Raw genomic sequence first — 14,724 nt, forward strand, 5'->3', positions numbered from 1 at the left:
TAATATGCCCCAGGCCACTTCTCATAAGTGGCGGAGTCAGGATTTGAACACGGGTCCTCAACAGGCCTAATGCACTTTCATCCTCCCCACAGCCACCCCTCTGGGTAAAGAGGATATGGTGGTTGTTTTTTATTGATTTTTACAGAGAGAGAAACATTGATGTGAGAGAGGAACATGGATCAGATGCATCCCATACACACCCCGACCAGGGATCAAACCTGCAACCTGGGTATGTGCCCTGACCGGGAATTGAACACGCAACCTTTTGGTGTATGGGGTGATGCTCCAACCATCTGAGCCACCCAGCCAGGGCGAGAAATGGAATTGTGATGGCAGGTCTGTTACTAACTGGAGATGAAATTGGCTTCGTGCTAATTATTTTCACATTCGATTTCTCCATCTACCAAGGGGCCTGGCTTTTAGAGAGCAGAGTTCTCTCTACGAAAGCCTGTGGAGGCAGCCATTGAGCTTCCCCACCTGTCCACACTCTCCCAACCCTTCACACCCTATTTCAAATCCATCTGCTGTCAAACACCCTCACCCCTGCTCACAAGGATCGGCCCTTTCTCTATCTCCATTTGAACTTCTGCTCATGTAATTAGCACTTCATGTACATACTGAATGTATTAAATATGCACCACATGACATGTGCCAGACAATATGATGGTGACTGAAGACAAAATAAATACTAATAATAGCTCAATTTACTGAGTGCTTACTAAGGGCAGGTGGTGTTCTCGATGGTTTTGTGTTGGTGTGTGTGTTAAGTTATTTCATCCTTGCACTCTGTGAGAAATGTCCTACTATTTCCCCAATTCTACACGTGAAGCAAACGGAGTCACTTAGTAACTTGCTCAGGGTTACTCGTATCGTAAGTGACGGAACCAGAATTCAGACCCAGACAGCCTGGCTCCAACGCCTGGCAATGAGTCACTACTCGGCAGCTGCCTCTCCTGGCTCATATTCAAGGAGTTCGTCATTGAATGAGAGACAGACATGGGGCCAGAAGATGACAGAAGTGTGATACAATCAAGCTGGCTGAGGGAGGGTGGCGACACAGACTGAGAGAGTGTAGTGGGCATTTGTCAGGAAGGTATAGGAGCGGGGATATATTCCAGGCATTTCTGATAGTTTAGTAATCAGCACTATACCTAACTAGCTCTACCGTTCCATAAATCAATGAGTAGGGTTGTGTCACATTCTAAAAAAAATCACTTTACCTGGGCTTGTAAAGCATGTCATGCTTGTAATCCAGTTCTCGGAGGCAGAAATGGCCATGGGGGGAGGGGAGGAAAAGGGCCTTGATTTGTATTTGCAGGTTTCCTTTGCCAATTCCTGTGGTGTAAATACCCCTGCCCTGTAGATGTCAGGTACCAGCCAGACATCACCTCAGGAGGCTCTAAAAGGGCAGCCAGTGGGGAATGAAGAGACAGTGGAGTCCTGAAAACCAAGTGGAGAAGGGGAAGTGGTCAACTGAGCCCAACCCCAACAGCAGGTCAAGTAAAGAGGATTAGTGATTGATTATTGGGTTTCACTACATACAAGTCATTGGTTACTGTCACTAGAGTGGTTTCGGGGAGGATGGAGGCAAAACCTTGGTTTGAGGGGGTTTAACAGAAAATGGGTGATAGAAATGAGAGAGTGTAGAGAATGTTTGGAGGTGTTTTCTGCCCACGGATACAGAGCAACGGGGTGCTAGCTGGTGGGTACAAGGCACCAGGAGAACATGTTTTAAGGCAGCAAAAATAACGGCATGTTTACATGCTGATGGGGATGACACAGCCTCGAGGGAGAAATGAATGACGCAGAGAATTACCGGAGAGATGTCCCTGACAATGGGGATTGGGACCTAGCACAGAAGCACCACAAATAGCCGCACAGTCCTCCTAGTAACACGCACACAACACCTGGGCGTCATCCTTCTTCTCTGTTTACCTAACCTCTGCCACCCACAACACACACACACACATCTGACCCCTCCACTGGCTATACTGCCAAAACCGAACCACTTCTGGCTGCCTGAACAATGGATGATTGAGTTTAGCAACATAAGAGTCATTGCTCACCTTTGCGGGAGCAGTTTCGGGGAGGGCGGAGGCATTGCTCTCGTCCCGACCAGAGTCGGTTTTATTTCTCTGGAGTACGCAATGGTCCCCCACCTTCCTTTGTTACCGAGACACTGTGCAAATCCTAAGTACACAGCTTGACCAGTTTCCACAAAGTGGACACACCTGTGTCCCGGTAAGCCCCACCTGGATCAGGAAGGAGGCCCTCGGGGCCTCCCCACAGCCTCTCCCATGCTCCTTCCCAGGCGCTTGCCACCCTCCCAAAGTCTGGACTTCTGTCAACATTGATTCGTTTTGTCTATTTTTAATGGAATCCTACAGGGCAGCTTTTTGTTTGTTTGTTTCTTGTTTATTTCACTTAAAATTATATTCCTGAGCTTTACCCACGCTGTTTGCATGTAGAAATGGTTAATTCTTTCTCTTTGCGTGTTGTATTCCTCGGACGGATATGCCGTGAGTTGTTTATCCATTCGACGGGCAATAAGGACCCGGATGGCGCTGTGAGGCTGTGAGGAACAGTCTGTCACCAACTTCCCTCCACGTCTCTGGGTGCACACGTGTCGGCATTTCTGCTCAGTGTGTCCTCGGGAGTGGAATTGCCAGCTCAGGAGTGTTGTGTGCAAACATCCAGCCTTAGGAGATACGGCCAAACGGCTTTCCAAACGGTTATGTCCTCTCAACGCATCGCAGCAGAGAGAGCCCCGTGGATCGCAGCCGTGCCAACACTTGATATTATGCTTTTTCCACCTTAGCCATTCTAGCGGTGTCTGGTGCTGCCTCATCATGGTTCTAGTTAAACAGCCTTTTAATTAGTCTCCCAGCTCCCACGTCTGCCTCCCTCCAACTTTCTCTCCAAATTAAAACCAGAAAAATGTCTTCCAGACACGAATCAGCACATCCCATTCCCCTTCTCATGGCACGCCAGCGGCTCCCGCTGCACCAGGCATGAGCCCGAATCCCAGCCACAGCCCTGTGTGGCCTGGCTGCTCCCCTCCCACCTGCCCTGGGCCCTAGCACACCCCTCCCTTCTCTCCCTGAACAAGCCAGCTCCCTCTGCCCAGACCACAACCCCGTTCCCCATCCCCCTCCCTCCACCCAACCTCTTGCCGGCCTAAGGCTATGAATCCTCCAGATACCAACTTACACATCCCCTCCTCAGGTGAGAACTCTTATCTTCCTCCCCCCCTTCCCCACCTCATCAAGTTCATTTCCTCTGCGGCACCTACCCATCTGCACACATCTTATTTTTTTCTCTACTTGCTCACATCCTACCTTCTCTGCTGGCTTATGAGATCCTTGAGATCAGGCAGGACAAGACTCTCTTGGTCTCCATGCATCCCCAGTACCTGACAGATCAGAGGAACACAGCCAATTTTTACCAGCTGATTTACTTAATGAAGAGTGCCCTGTCTATTCTAAGCGAAGCAACCCTTTCTCACTGAGGACAAGAAAGCAAAATGTTCTGAGATGCTCCGAGGAGAAGCATCAGGTATTGGTCATATATTAGCCATCGCTTACTGAGCCCCAGGCACTCCACAAGGGAACCACAGCAGTGCCCCTCGGAATGGCCCGTGGGATTTAACCCTCAGGACGACCTTGAGGGGCCTAGCCTCCTGCTCCCTCCTCCCCACATTACCTGGGCTCCTCTCTATTTCTAGGTGCAGCAGCAGGTAAACAAGTTTGCCCCGTGTTTTAATTCAGAAAGTTGGCCGGGAGGGTCTGAAAATAATGCTAGTAAACTATCACTTACAAAATGTGGGGATTAAAAAAAAAAAATGTGGGGATTGATCAGGGAAAATAACAACCACCCCAAACTCAGCTACCAGGAAACATCCGGGGTTCCCTCCAGTCCTTCGCACTTTCTCCTCCCTGTCCTGTCAGTGCTGTGGGGAAGACTCGGAGAGGCCATGCGTGGGGCCGGGGATCCTAGTTATTCCGCGTAGCTGGGAGTTGTGTCTGGGATGCACTGGAGATAGACCATGAAAAGCTTCAGGGCCGGACTGGTTTCTAGCTCGCCTGCTCCAACCACCGTTCACCCCTGGCCTTTGTGTCCCGTCGGGGCTGCTGAGGGGCCTGGCAAGACCCACAGCAGCTCAGCAAATGCTGTCCCAGAATCAAGAGGAACTCCAGCCCGACCAGTGTGGCTCCGTGGGCGGGCGTCAGCCCACACACCAAGAGATCACTGGTTCCATTCCCGATCAGGGCACATGCCCGGAATGAGGTCTCGATGTTCTCTCTCCCTCTCCCCTCCTCTTTCTCTCGTTAAAATCAATAAAAATATATATTTTAAAAAGAGTAAACCCAGCCCTGACCAGCTTGGCTCAGTGGATAGAGCGTCAGCCTGCTGACTGAAGGGTTCCAGGTTCAAATTCCAGTCAAGGGCATGTACCTTGGTTGCGGGCACATCCCCAGTAGGGGGTGTGCAAGGGGCAGCTGGTCAATGATTCTCTCTCATCGATGTTTCTAATTCTCTATCCCTCTCTCTTCCTCTCTGTAAAAAATCAATAAAATATATATTTTTTTAAAGGAGTAAACCCAGTATCCCCCGGAGCAACCAGATAAATCCCGAAGCCCTGGCTGGCTGTTTTCCTCAGGAGATGGGACTGGGAAAGGAGCCATCCCATGCAGGCCCCACAGGGCTGGCCACCTTCTGTAACTCCCTGTACCTTCAGGAGGCCCTGGAGGGTATCCCTAAGGCCGCTTGCCTAAGAGGACGTTGGGGCTCAGTGAGGTAAGTGAACTGTCCAGGGTCCCAGTTAGCAAGTGGCTGGAGGGAGCTGAGACCCAGCTCTCTGGCTCTGAGGCCTCCTTTAGCCGCTGAGCTAGGAGGAATACAGAGAAAAGGAACAAAGGGGCTCTCCTGGTGGCTGGCAAAGTGCCCTGGAACCCACAGTGTGAGCGCAGACTACCTACGGGGCAGGAGAGAACATCACACTGATTGAGGTCATCCGGGTCAGGGAACTGCTTAATAGAGCAGCTAAGCTCTGGGGGCCCGGCCTCAATACCGCCCCAATTGCAAGCCCAGGCCTGTCTCTTCCCGGGGCGCCTTTGGGACGTCGAGCTGCCTGCCACCACCTTTGAAGCATGTGTGGTAATAGCCCCCACTTGGGGAAAAGCTGGGCCATGCACAGATGGGCGAGGCCCGTTCCAGAGCCCCGGGCAGGGCCAGGATTCGTTCCACCACCAGGGCCCTCGGTTCTGGAGGGAGAGGTCAGAGGCAGGGCCTGGGAACAGGACGGAGCCCCCGAGCGTGTTTTGTCCCAGAGCAGAAGTGCACAGAGTTCCCTAGAAATGCTAGGGGCGGGAGGGAAGTTAGGGCCACGGAGCCAAGAACGGAATCTGCTAAGCAAGGGGAGTTTTCCAACGCAAACAATAAAGCAAGGACATTGGTGCCTGGGGAGCTCGTCCTGTCTGTAGTCTTGCCTGGTCGATGGGGCTCAGCCATGGAGCATCGACCTATGAACCAGGAGGTCACCGTTCAACTCCCAGTCAGGGCACACGCTGGGGTTGCGAACTTGATCTCCTGTAGAGGGCGTGCAGGAGGCAGATAATCCATGATTCTCTCTCATCATGTTTGATCTCTCTCTCTCTCTCTCTCCCTCTCTTTTCCTCTCTGAAATCAATAAAAAATAAATATTTTTAAAAATGAAACCAAATGCAAAATAGTGTATTTTCTCATTCAATTGATATGAAGATGGGACTGGGAAAGGAGCCATCCCATGCAGGCCCTGCAGGGCTGGCCACCTTCTGTACCTCATTGGACCTTCATGGCGGCCCTGGAGGGTGGCCCTGTCGCCGCTTGCATAAGAGGACGTCAGGGCTCAGTGAGGTAAGTGAACTGTCAGGGTCCCACTTAGCAAGTGGCTGGAGGGAGCGGGAACCAAGTGCCACCAGCTGGCTGCCTTGCACAGCTGAAATCTACCTGCTCACTGCTCTAGACGCTGGAAGTCCCGACCCAGGTGTCAGAGGGCTGGCCCACTCTGGGGCCTCGTCCTTGCCTGCGGGTGGCCCTCTCCTCCCCGTCCGCCCATGATCCTCACCCTGAGCCTGTCTGTGTCCTAATCTCTCCCTGTCAGTCCTTCGTGCTGGGTTGGGGCCCCTCCATGCGCCCTCATTTTGCCTCAGTCACCTCTCCACAGGCCTATGGCCACTACAGTCACCATCGTAAGGTACCAGGGGGTGGACTTGCCCTCTGAATTCTGGGGGGCACGCCATCCAGCCCCTAACCAGGCCCCGGGGAAGAAATGAGCACATGCATGAAGGAATGGGTCCAGGTAAAGATGTCATTTGGATCTGCCTGCGAATCCCCCACAACAGAAGTCAAACTCCACCTTCTTCCCACCCCTTTCCAGCGGGGCTGCTTCCCGGTGCCCGTGGCCAGCGTGGGAGAGAGAGCTCCCGGTATCATCCAGCGAGGAAACCGGCCCGCTCCCAGCCAGCCGCCAGCTCCGGGCTCCCACCGTGAGAGGGAGCGCTCATGCACGTGTTTGGATCTTGTACTGCCTCTTGCCCTCATTGTGTCAAAAACGTGTAGGGAACGGGGAATGCCAGGCAAGAACCAGTGATTGGTAACGTACTTAAGTCTCAGAACCTTACTACAGTTGACACAGAAATGGGAATGATCGTGCCAGCCTGACCCAGAGACCCTCCCAGCAGGATCTCTGAGCTCAAGCCGCTGCACGCACATTTGTGAAGGAAAAAGAGAAATAAGACCAAGGTCCAAACCCAGGTGAAAAATTGGCCCAATAGAGCAGTGTTTCCCAACCTTCTCTCATGATGAGAATCACCTGGTGGAGTTGTTAAAGCACAGATTCCTGAATCCCAACTAAGAAGTGCTAAACTAGAATTTTTGGGAACATATAGGTAAAATTGTATACTTAACTAGTGCTCTAAGACAGATGTTATATACAGAGCACTAAGTTAGGTATGCAATTTTACCTATACGTTCTCAAAAATCCTAGTTTAGCACTTCTTAGTTGGGATTCAGGAATCTGTGTTTTAACAACTCCACCAGGTGATTCTCATCATGAGAGAAGGTTGGGAAACACTGCAATAGAGAACATGTGACGGGATCTTGGAGAACAGCTTCCCTGGCAACATCCAAATTCCTTCTACAACTTCCACACTGGACATCCGGACACTTTTCCAAGCACTGCCAATCGGAAACTCCCCCCAGGAGAGGGGCTTCTCCACGGGAGAGCAGGGAGTGCCCAGTCCAACTCTGTGCGGACAGAGCTGCACCGAATTCTTTAAACAAGCATCGCTAGTGAGCGTGCCAAGCCCCTGCCACGGCACCGAAGCACCCTGTGCACAAGGCCCGGTCAGGTTCTGTCCCTCCCCTTCCCTGGGCAGCCGTCCTCCGTGGTTCTTAACTATTTCTCTCCTTTTCCCCCCTTTTTCGCTACTCTTACGCCAAAAGTATTAGCTACTGTTACAACGCAGAGTCTTTGTTTTTATTTATTCTGTCTTTATTTGTAAGCCAGACTTAGCATTCAAGTACGAGCTCTGAAATGTGCATCCTTAGAAAAAGGGGGATGCCAGACTTCCCATGAGACTCGGGTGCGGGCCTATCTCATGAAGGGCTGTTAGGAAATGTTCGTTGGCTGCTTCAACCTGCCACTAGAGGGCGCCAACAGGCTTCTGGCAAAGCTGGGCCGAGGTGAGCATCAAGAAAGGCAGAAACAGGTGAAGTGCAACTCCAACCCTAACCCTAACCCTAATCCTAACCATCTGGATTGACCCCAGCCTGAGGGACGCAGGAATTTTTTCTTTATGTGTGAAGGCTCCATTTCAGCAATGCAGGCCCCCTGGCTTGGAAAGCTCTGACTTAAATGGCCACTAATATTTGAGTTTGAGGCCGCATACCCCACACCTTCCTCTAGGGGTCATAGTGCCGCTTGCTTGTGGAGCCTGCTGCTGTCTGAGCAGGGTTCCCAGCCCACCCCTCAGGGAGAGTGAGCTTCAGGGAGAGTGAGCTGCGGTCTGCACCCCTGTCCAGCGGGGAGGTGCCCAGGAAGCCAACCACGTTGCTCCATGTCACTCAGGTCCATCACTCGGGCACACGCAGAAAGACCCTGTGTGTGCTGCTCACTCCTGCCCGCAATCGCAGCCTCTGGAGACACTCTCCAAGCCTGTCTTCGCTGTAACACTGCGGGCTCTGTTCATTTCCCACAGTCTCATTTCTCATTGGCCCGTTTAAAATCTGTTTCAGAGAGCATCGGTGCGTTTTTATATTTAGATTTCATTCGTCTGACGTAGGCCAGTCTTTTCACCTTTTTGACAGCTCTGTGATAACATAGTAGTTTGTTCTCATTTCTTATTCACACGGCACCATTTGCCACGGTTGGGAAAGTTAACTATTATTCAGCTACACACTGAATTCCTTGTGTTGTTTGAAAAATCGCCTGAGAAAAACGTACCTGCTACATACCTGAACGGAACAGAAATTTAGATGCTACGGTTGTGCAAAATTTGTTCTCGCTGACTCTGTGAGAGAGCTCACGTCCTCATGGTTTACAAGGCCGACCTTTCTGGCCCTGGTTCCTCTCTGCTGTCTTCCGTCTCACCCTCCTTGCGCATCCTACCCAAACCCCGCACCAGCACTTGAACACGCCATGGCCTGCGGGCTTCTTCACTGGCTGGGACCCTTCCCTGAGGGCCTTTCCCAGTATCGCTTTCCCACCTCAAACCTCACCTTTTCGGTGAGTTCTCCCCTGACCACCTATACGGTATGAAATGGCTCAGGTGCTGGTTTTTCCCATAACATTTCTCACTTCTGCCAGGCCAGTGTGGCTCAGTGGTTGAGTGTCGACCTATGAACCAGGAAGTCACGGTTTGATTCCTGGTCAGGCACAAGCCTGGGTTGCAGGCTCGATCCTCATAGGGGGTGTGCAGGAGGCAGCCAATCAATGTTTCTCTCACATCATGGGTGTTTCTCTTTCTATTTCTCGCCCTTCCTCTCTGAAATCAATAAAAATATATTTTTTAAATATGTTCTCAGTAAGCCAGCCAATAAGTCTGCTTGCCTGAATGTGTTCTGCAGAAATTTAGAGAAAGCTAGCAATAGTTAAGCTGTGTTATGAGCCTTAAAGGCATTGAAGTCTTTAAGGTCCCTGAAAATGGTTATAAGAAGTTTAAAATAAAATAAAAAATAAAAATGTTTTCCCACTTCTATCACGCCATATCATTTTCCTTGCTTGTTACATGTTGTCTCTCTTCCGCTCCTGGGACGGACCCTCCCTGGGACAAGGATTTCTGTCTGCTTCGTCCTTTTCAGGCACCTGTGGGTCTAGGGCAGCGCCTGGCACATAACAGGTGTTTGATAATTTTTTTTGATAAATACTTTTAAATTAGCATGAAGGTATGGCTAACATGAAATGTCCTGAGTCATCTCTCCGTGGGTGGTCTTATGAGGAGCCGCTACCGTCCATTTGCAGTCTCAGTGAAACTGGGGTTGATGTGAACCATGAGCCCTGAGTGGTGCTTAGAGTCTGAAACAAAGACTACCGTATTTTCCGGTGTATAAGATGACCCCCTAATTTTACAGTTAAAACATAGGTTTAGGCCTATGTTCGCTGTATAAGACTACCCCCCACTGTGTTCTAGTAAAAAGCCTGCTCAGATTGGCCAGAGTCAGAGAGGCGATCTATTAAAAAAGAACTGGTGTTGCCTCGAGAGTGGGGGGTAGTCTTATACAGCGAACACAGGCCTAAACCTATGTTTTAACTGTAAAATTAGGGGGTCGTCTTATACGCCGGAAAATACGGTATCTAGAGCGTCAGCCTCAACCCATGCCCCACCACCATGACCTTGAGGTCAGATCTTCGGGGAAACCCCTCATCCAGGGCCTCAGAGTCCCCATCTCTGGGGTGTCCGTGTGACATTCCCTTTCATGTGCAGGGTGGAGCTGTCAGCTAGGACTCCCCCACCCCTGAGCCTGCCCTTGAGTCTCCCCCAGACACACACGCTGCACGTCTGCAATGAAGGGGGGGCAGCGAGGGGCTACAGAGACCCTGCTAATCGAAAAGCCCATGTTCCTTTTCTGTGCGCCTATAAGACAGTAAAGAGGACTCTGTCCCTCGATGCCCCAAACCCAGTAAAAGAGAGGTGGCTGTCACCATGGCCCCCCGATGTCCTCCCTGAGGAAAGTAATAGGAGAACCATTAAAAATTGATAAATTACACTGTATTAAAATTAAAAATCCTTGCTCTTTAAAAGACACCACAAAGGAACTGAAAAGACAAATCCCGGCGAAGGAGGAAATGTTTGCAGATCATGTCACTGAAATGACGTGTGCCCAGATCATATTTGAAGTCTTACAATTCAACAATGAGACAGATGGCTCAACTAATAAACAAGTGGGCCCAGGAGTTACATAGATACTTCACCAAAGACTACAAAGACTGAGGGTGGAGGTCGGTCCCGCCCCTCAACAACCATTGGGTGAGGTTGGAAGTGGCTCTCATCACTCAACAATCATTGGTTGAGGTTGGAAGTGGGTCCCGCCCCTCAACAACCATTGGGTGAGATTGGAGGTGGGTCCCACCTATCAACAAACATTGGGTGAGGTTGGAATTAGGTCCCACCCCTCCTGCATCTTCAAATGACCACCCCACCCAGGCAGGCACTACCCTTACTGCTAAAGCACATCCACATTCCCACTCCACAGAAATAGGAGCTCACAGTGTTGCTGCAGTGAGCTGCTACATTTGGGGTAGCTTGCTATGCAGCATTAGATAACCAACTCGAAGGGGGAATATCGAGAACAGTGCCTGTTAGGTATTAGATACCAGAATCCTTGTTAAACACATCAATGAAAAGAAAGAAAAGTACATTCTAAGAGGAAGACTGACTATTCCAAACCTCCTTTAGGTTATGGCAGCGCACAAATAAATTACAGAAATACCGATATCTCTGAACAAACCCTGACTTTATGCCCAGCTCCTTTGACTGGTCTCCGCCTCCTCCTCACTGCTCATGCCCAATCTATCCTCAAGGACAGGGGGCAATTACGTCATCCTAAAGCACTTTACCACCCCCAGCCCCGCCTTCCTCCTTCTCCCAGGAGGACTATGTGTCTCCCTCCCAGTGCTCAGACTGTGAAAAGGAAATCACAGCCTGTGTAGATTGAAGAACCTTACAGACTCCCCAGGATGATGGTGACCAAGGCCAGCATCACCCGGGATCCAAGGGTAAATCGTGTTGGTATCATGTGCGCTGACTGTGCAATGAGCATGCTCCAAACTTGTGGTGATCTTCCCCAAACCCCAGTCTATTTTGAGGAAAACATTAGAGAATCCAAAAGGCATCCTCCAAAACACAGGACCAGACACGTGTTTTGAGGGGTGTGATGATACAATTGACACTTGTTAGCTGTGTGGGCAATGGGGTTATGGAAGCTGGGAACAACCTGAGAGATGAGCTATGTAGACCAGTGTGCAAGGAACCCTGTACTAACTTTGCAATTGTGGGGCGAAATCTAGAATTATTCCAAAGTAAAAAAAAAAAAAAAAAAAAAAAAATTATTTTTAAAAATGTAATGAACAGCTCTGGCCAATTAGGTACAGTGGAAAGAGCCTAAACCCAAGAACTGGTTTGTGGGTCCAAACCCACAACATACATTGGGTTAGTGTAAAAGTGAGTCCCACCTCTCAACAAGCATTGGGTAAAATAGGAAGTGGGTCTGCCCCTCAACTCCCATTGGGTGATCTTGGCAGTTGGACCCGACCCTCAACTCCCATTGGCTGAGGTTGGAAGTGGGACCCGCCCCTCAACTCCCATTGAATGATGTTGGCAGTAGGAGCAGCCCCTCAACTACCGTTGGCTGAGGATGCCTCTGGGACCCGTCCCTCAGCTACCATTGGCTGCGGTTCAAAGTGTGTCCCACCCCTAAACGATTGGGTGCAGTTGCATGTAGGACCACCAGGCAGGACATAAATTAGTTACACCAATACAGATCTCCCTGAACAACCCCGACCCTTAGGCCCTGCCCGTTTTTTGGGGTCCCGCCTCCTCCTCACTGCTCATGCCCGATCTACCCTCAAGGACCCGAGGCAGTTGTGTCATCCCTAAGCACTTTCCTCGCCTCCCCCGCCTGCCTCCCATTACCAATTGGCACTATTTGTCTCTCTCCCAATACTCAGACAGTGGGATGGAAATCATAGCAGGTGTACACTGAAGACCCTGGCAGACACCCCAGGATCCTGGTGTCTAAGACCATCATCATCAGGGAACCACGCCTAAATTGTGTTGGTATCACTTGCCCTAACTCTGTGCAATGAGCATGCTCCACCCATGTGGTGCTCTTCCATAAACCCCAGTCTATTATGAGGAAAACATCAGAGAATCCAAAAGGCATCCTTGCAAACACAGAACCATCGTGGTGCAGCAACACACGGCCCAGGGTGGCTCTGAGAGGGGGCGGCTGAAAAGCTTCAAAAAGAAAAACAAGAGATTGAAAGCTGGGTTTCGGTGTGAAGCTGCTTCCAGAAAGATGGCACCCGAGCCCACAAGTCAGGCTTGCCAAGATGTTTACAGAATTCAAGAGGGTTCGCATCCTACACCATTACATGCACCTGAACAGACCTGGGTTACTTGCAGCCTATATATCTGAGGCAAGTGGGGCCACCTGTTCAGACCATAGGTTCAAGCTAACAACTCTAGCTATTGGATATAATTGTGCTGGGAAGCTATGCCTTCCAAGCTGGGATATGCTGTAGGCCCTCTGCACCCTCCAAGCCATTGGCTGATTTTGGCTGAGGGACCCGCCCCTCAACTAACATTGGCTGAGGTTGTCTTTGGGAACAGCCCCTTAACTCCAATTCGATGAGATTGACAGTGGGATCAGCCGCTCAGCTTCCATTGGCTGAGGTAGGCAGTGGGACCCAACCCAGAACTACCATTGATTGAGGTTGGAAATAGCACCTGCACTCAGCTACCATTGGCTGAGGTTGTCTTTGGGACCAGCCCCTCTACTACCATTGGTTGAGGTTGGCTTTGGGTCCCGCCCCTCTACTATCATTGGCTGAGATTGGCTTTGGGACCCACCCCTCAATTACCATTGGCTGAGCTTGGCAGTGGGACCAGCCCCTCAGCTCTCATTGGCTGAGGTTGGCTATGGGTCCCGCCCCAGAGCTACCATTGGCTGAGGTTGGCACTGGGACCCGCCCCTCAACTACTATTGGCAGTGGGAACAATCCCTCAGCTACCACTGGCTGAGTTTGGCCCTGGAACCCGCCCCTCAGCCCCCATTGGCAGACGTTGGCTTTCGGGCCCTCCCCTCAACTCCCATTGGCTGAGCTTGGCAGTTGGACCAACCCCTCAGCTACCATTGGCTGATGTTGGCACTGGAACCGCCCCTCAACTACCATTGGCAGTGTGACCTACCCCTCAGCTACCATTGGCTGTGGTTGGCCCTGGCACCCACCCCTGAGCTACCATTGGCTGAGGTTGGCTTTGGGACAGAACCCTCAGCTTCCATTAGCTGAGGTTGGCTATGGGACCCGCCCCTCAACTACCATTGGCAGAGGTTGGGAGTGGAACCCGCCCCTCAACTACCATTGGCAGAGGTTCAAAGTGTGTCCGACCCCTAAACAACGATTGGGTGCGGTTGCATGTAGGACCACCAGGCAGGACACAAATGAGTTCCACCAATACAGATCTCTCTGAATAACCCCCACCTTTAGGCCCAGCCCTTTCTTCTGGTCCGGCCTACTACTCACTGCTCATGTCAAATCTACCCTCAAGGACCCAAGGCAGTTGTGTCATCCCTAAGCACTTTCCTCGCCTCCCCCGCCTGCCTCCCATTACCAATTGGCACTATTTGTCTCTCTCCCAGTGTTCAGACAGTGGGATGGAAATCATAGCAGTTGTACACTGAAGACCCTGGCAGACACCCCAGGATCCTGGTGACCAAGGCTATCGTCATCAGGGACCCACGCCTAAATCGTGTTGGTATCACTTGTCCTGACTCTGTGCAATGAGCGTGCTCCACCCATGTGGTGCTCTTCCCTAAACCCCAGTCTATTATGAGGAATACATCAAAGAATCCTTCCAAACACAGGACCATCATGGGGAAGCCACACACGGCCAGGGTGGCCCTGAGAGGGGGCGGCTGTAAAGCTTGGAAAAGACAGACAAGAGATTGAAAGCTGGGTCTCGGTGGGATGCTGCTTCCCGAGAGATGGCACCCGAGCCCACAAGCCGAGGCTTTATTTTGTAGCAGATGCCTGGAGGCAAAGTAAGGACTTGGTCAAGGTGTTTATAGCATTCCCAAGGGTTCCCATCCTACACCATTACATGCACCCGAACGGACCTGGGTTACTTGCAGCCTATATATCAGAGGCAAGTGGGGCCACCCGTTCAGACCATAGTTTCAAGCTAACAACTCTAGCTGTTGGATATAATTGTGCTGGGAGGCTCTGCCTTCCAAGCTGGGACATGCACCTGGCCAAGAGAACACCGGGTCCTCTCATTAGTCCCGGTCTTGAACCTGTCCAAATGCTGTAGGCCCTCTGCACCCTCCAAGCCCGTCACGGACATTAAACACAAGGACGCCTGGGACACAATACACAGATGGGGCTAAAAGCAGTGCGGGGTTCTGCATAGAACCTGCAACAGAAGAAGGCTGTTAGTGAAAGACTCGGAAAACACAAGTCTA

Source organism: Pipistrellus hanaki (assembly GCF_964339955.1).
Source record: "Pipistrellus hanaki genome assembly, chromosome: 10".
NCBI lineage: Eukaryota > Metazoa > Chordata > Mammalia > Chiroptera > Vespertilionidae > Pipistrellus > Pipistrellus hanaki.